The following is a 5,605-nucleotide window of genomic DNA, read 5'->3' on the forward strand; positions in this document are numbered from 1 at the left end:
TAAATGATACTTTCTGAGTTTGTTCCTTTTAATTCAGATTCTCAGTAGCTTGTTCAAATGTCAGAGAGCATCATATTTCTATCTTTTATTTCCTCTGTGGGCAGCAATGTTCTCTGAGAAGTCTAGGAAATACAGCTTGGGAAAAAAGACAGGCTCTCTCTCGATAGAAGTGATCTACTTTACAAATGTTACAGAATACAATAAAGACAGGAGATGCAAAAAAAAGCCCCACTGGCTTTGTTCTCAGTGGAGAGTTTTAAATTCTACGGCACTTTTTAAAGAGATGTTTTCTCTGCGCTGTAGTGGTTTACTGGATCAGGGAGGTCCATCCACAGCACAAGGGCAGGATTTCCTCACACAGGGAGCTTGAGGGGGTGGGGGTGGAAGAGATCTAATTAATCAGCTACTAATGCAGGCAAATAAAAATAACAGGAGAGCTGGATGAGTGCCTCACTTACGCCCCAGCTGCCCTGCAGCCCCAGATTGGGTGGCCGTGTGTCAGATGTAATGGTGTACTGGAAACTGTATCCCCCACCCAACCTTGACAGCAAGGGAGAGAGCTCAAACCAGCACGGGCGGCTTACCCAAAACTCAGGAGGCTGCAGCGCTCGCCCCCAAAGAGAAGTCCCTGCAAGGACGATGGGTCAGCACTGAGGGTTTTGCTCATCCACTAAATCAGAAAAGATACGTCTGTCCATAACGACAATATTTTCTACTGCAGTTTGTTTCCTGTTGCTGTTTCCCACATGAGGCAGCCCATAACGGCACACTCTGCCTAGTTTCAGCAAACAGCAGACAGTTTTGGAGCAGTCAGATGATGCATCCCCATGGTCCTGCTCTGTTGTAACTGAGAAGCAAACCTGGCCAGCCCAGCTCACAGGGTTACCATGTGCTCCTTCGAAGATCAGAACTGGCCACAAACTCACCCCACTGACCCATTGATGAGGACCACTGCCTGCTGCTAATGTGCGAATACTCTGAGAAAAATACAGGTGAGGAATAGATGAAGCACCTGTGTGGACCCTCACCAGGACAGGACCGCCCCTGTGTCCCCTACTTGGGGCAGCTGTACCAAAATCAGTGCCATCATGGCACACTAAGGGGAATTCAAAGGGTTTCGGTGCAGCCGTCATCTGCCCTCTGCACTTCACCTCCCCTCAGAGTCTGTGTCTTAACCTGTTTGTTTATTGCACCTCATTGGCAAAAGAAGGAAAGACATCCCCTGGCCAGAGGGAGATGTCCCAATTAAAAAGCGAACGATGCAGTAAAACAGCAGAGCATTCTTGAGAGCAGTGGTAAAAGCAGCCACCTCTTGTCCTCAATTTATGCTGCTCCCATCACCCTGGGCATTGTATTTGTGCTGACAAGGATCAGTTTAACCCCTGTCTGCAATCTAATAAAAAGCTGGTGTGGTGGAAGCATGCATAATCTTTCTTCAGTGTCCTAAGAATGGGCGCAATAAAAAACTTCTGCTGTTGCTGCTGCTCGGTGGCTGCTGCCTGGAATAAATAACTCCAGATGGCGGCAGCGGGAAGTGCTTGGACTACAGGCTCCTCGGACCCTCATCCCGTTGCACTTGCCACATCCCAGGGTGGGCAAATCATGTCAAAATAACTTTAAAAAAAGCCAGAATTGCTGCGTGGGTCTGACCAAAGTGTTGGCAATAACTCAGGAGACCGGGGCCTGGGGCAGGGAGCCAGTGCGCCCACCCTCCCCTCCTCTCCCACAGCCTGGTGCCCCCCAGCATCCTGTGAGCAGTGATGGCCACCCCCACCCCTCGGCATTTACAAGGGTTAAACCAAAATGAAAGTCCCAAAGGCTCTCCCACCAGTAAACCACGGGATCTTTCCCCTCCTATCATTAATTGACTGAATCAGTGCTGCAGAGCTGGCATTACGCTCCGCTACGCTTTGTAATGAAATCACTGCCTGTGCATAAGAAACAAATTTAATGATATGATACTAATAGGGTTAGAAATTTCCCGTGCAAATATTAATAATTTATATCTACTTTCATTTTTTGATACTGTTTGTGCTCTGTAACAATAAAATACTGAGGTCTACCAATAAAATACTGATCTACCAGCCCCTCGCACCGCTCTTGTTTAGGGAAGGTGCAGTTGGTCCTGGTTGGAGACAGGGTCTCCCAGCACAACTTCACTGGAGGTGCAAATTAAGATTTGGAAATCATGTCCTGGCCTGCTACCATGTTCTGAAAAAGAGATGATGCTTAAAACACAAACGCTGCTTGCATGGCACCAACAGGCAAGGGAGGGTGAGCTTTGGTGCTGCCCCAGGGACATCCCTGCAACACCCGCACCAAGAGCCAGGGCTTTTCATTGCTTCTGCAACAAACCTGGGTGAAGCAAAGCTGCAGCCCAGGCGTTACAGATCACACCAGGCACCCAGCTGTGCTTTGAGGCTGCTGGCAGCAAAAGGAGCAACCTTTGGGCTGTGGAGGTGGAGGGATTTGGGGGGAGCACTTTATTTTAGAAGTAGGGAGGGATTTGTGTTATATGTCCTCTTTTTCAGCGGTAAAAAAAGTATCTTAAAGGAAGGGCAGTGGCTGGGGACCTGAGGGGTTGAAAGAGAAGCTAATTCCCTCGGACGGGCATAATTGCTGCAATTCAGAATGCTAAAAAAGTGAAATTAAGAATAATCAATGGCTGCTTATGATCTGTGCCTATACTGTGAATTCAGCTAATACAGAGTAATTACACTCTGCTAATTCCTGGTATTTGTCATCATTCGGTTGCAGAGGAGTCCTGCAAAACAATAAAAACAGATTGGCTGCACTGGTCCCTAAGACGGGGAGCTTAGCATTGCACGAGCTAATTTATCTTTTAATAGTAAAAGCGGTTATGATTTCCCTTATTTATTTTTCTCTCTCCCAGCAGCAAAGCCTGCTGCAGTGGGCTGTGTGGATGCGCTACACAACAGCACCCCCAAAAGCCAGCACCACTGTGCTGCTGGGTGAGAGACGCCAGCACAGCAAACTCCCCTGCCCACCAAACGCCACCCTTCTCCTCTCGGGAAACTGCTTTTTCACCTTTTTTACCCAATATTGTGGTATCATCCTTCCTATTTTTGTCCTTACACGTTTCTTCTCCTGGCCCAGCCGGCACAAGGGCACCTCGCCAGCGTCACCCGGATGCTCGGGCTGTGCTCAGTCACCAGGATGCAGGTGAAACCTATGGGATGGGGCGTCAGTTTGCTGGTGTGAGTCACTCTTTGGTCAAGGAAATGCTGTTCCTAACCTGTGCCAAACCAGGAGAGAGGAGGTGAGTGCTGGCACAGGATGGTTTATTGGCGGCACAGGAGGAGAGGTGCAGGCTGTGGGCACAACCTCTCACACATGGCATGAAGGGAACACAGGTGGTGGTTAGCACTGGATAAACAGAGAAGTAAAAGACTTTCCTTTGAAAGGTGCAGCATTTAACACCTGCGGTACGTGACTGAGCCTGGCACAAGCAGTCTGAACCACACAGCCACAGCACTTCCCAGGACAAAGTTTGCAAAGCGTCAGCAGCCAAAATTCTCCTAAAAGCAGCAGAATTTGTGATTAATTTAGCCCAGCAAGCACCTTGCAAAGCAATACATCCCTGCAGGCACTGCAGAGCCCCACAGACAAGGGATCCTCAGGGGGAACCTCCCCCCAGTCCTGTGCTCTCATAGGAAACAGCTCCTCAGAGGGACAGACCTGCAGCCTCTGGGATTTTTTAGCAGAAGCCACCAGCACCCAAACGCTCCCCACCACCCACTGAGGTTGCACTTGGGACCTATGCTGCCAGGGCTGGCACAAGGAGGGAGGAGGAGGAGGAAGAGAAGGAGGGCAGCTCCTCGCCCACCAGCTCTCTCCTGCCGACCCTACCATGGTGCTCATCGCAGTGTAGTGACTTTGCACCACAGATTATGCATTCCCCAGCCTGGCAGCTTTTTGATATCACATCTATTTTATTGTTTTTTCTTAATTTCTCTTTCTCCACACTGTGCAGAAGCCTCCCAGAAGGAGCCTGCAGATGAGACTGCTGTAATTCCATCACACCACACAAGTTAATTATTTGCTGAGTCGAGACCAAACCGATGGCCTCCTCCCAGCACCTGATGTGCTCTCTAATGTTATGTGTGATTTAAAAGCACCTTCCTGCTGCGTGCCACACTGGGCTACCGGAGAGCACAGGGACAGGACACGAGGGCTCCCCATGCAAGCACCAGTGCTTGGGCTGTGCCACAGCCACGTCCCATGAGAAAAATCACACAGCTCCTCATCCTCCTCCGTGTTTTCAGGAAAACATCCCGGTGACCAGACGGTGAAATGTGCAGTTGCAGAGAGCCAAAACTGTTCACATAATGTTTCTTCGTTGAGATGACGAAGCCCCCGGCCCTGCTGATGCTTTTCTGGTTTATTTCCTCTACAAACAGCAGCAACATCTCCATCTCCAGAGATGACCTGGGGAGCCTCAGGTCCCTTGAAGGAGAAATTCATCATGAAACCAGCATCTCCCAGGGTGCTACAAGCCCCGCACTGTGGGCTGGCTCCTGCGCGGATGGGAAGCAGAGGGACGGAGCAAAGCCGGGCCTTGGGGTACTTCATTATTGAGCCGAGCCAGTTATTGCCAGCAGCTAAACAAACTAATAGGAAGGATATTTCCCTGGAGAGGGAGGAGGATTCTGATTTAGACTGCGCTGGTTAAGCCTAGAATCTCACCACAGCTACAGTTTCCTTCCGAGGGCAATAATTATCGCAGCGCAAAGCCCAGGCTTGTGTTTGCTTTTCTGCTCCTGGTGTGGAAGATTTCGGTGTAGAGGCTGTGATTTCTTCCAGCACACAGCCTAGCTCCCCCTGCACCCAGGCCACATCCTGCACCCCTTGTCCAGCACCAGGGGAGGCAAAGAAAAGCTCTGTTTTCTGCAGAGAGCACCCTCAGGTACTAAATTTAATCCTCAGAGCCCAGTGTTGATCCCACAGGGGCTCCACTCTGGCCCTCCACAAGCTGCAGGCCCAAAGGCAGCACTGCCACTGCCAGCCCCAGGCCTCCTCCAAGGGCTCGTGGATGAAAATTGCTTTAAAAGCTCCAGGAGAAGCCGTTTAGTTCTTCTAAGTGATGGGAATGGAAAAGAAATCAGAAAAAGGAATGGGAATGCTTTTGTTCTCCGCTGCCAGGTAAACGAGGTTTGGCTTTGGAAAATGTATAGGGCCTCTAGAGCTAACTGCGGAGCTGGAGTCTCCAAGGAGTGATTTCTTCCTTCAGAAACATAATAATAACAATAAATGATTAAAAAGGAAAAGGCCTAGATCTGTATCTACAGTTAACTCAGGACTCCTTTGGAGTTCAGGACTGCTGCTGGATAAATAAATGCTTATTCAAAAAAGGCACCTCCGGTCTTCCGCAAACGAGAGGCAGCAAAGCAGCGCTAGGGGCGAGCCCACACACGTGCAGTGTGAAAACCCTCCAGATTGGGCTATTCCAGATTTATCCCACGCAGGGGGGACACCAGTCCTGGCTTCGTGCCCACCCGCTCCCGTTGCAGCCCCCTCTGCCATCCACACTGCTGGTTAAGTGCAGAGGGTCAGGCTGGGACCCACCCTGGGAGAGGTTTTCCTC

The sequence above is a fragment of the Mesitornis unicolor genome, unplaced genomic scaffold (assembly GCF_000695765.1).
Source record: "Mesitornis unicolor isolate BGI_N332 unplaced genomic scaffold, ASM69576v1 scaffold8501, whole genome shotgun sequence".
In the NCBI taxonomy this organism is placed as follows: Eukaryota; Metazoa; Chordata; class Aves; order Mesitornithiformes; family Mesitornithidae; genus Mesitornis; species Mesitornis unicolor.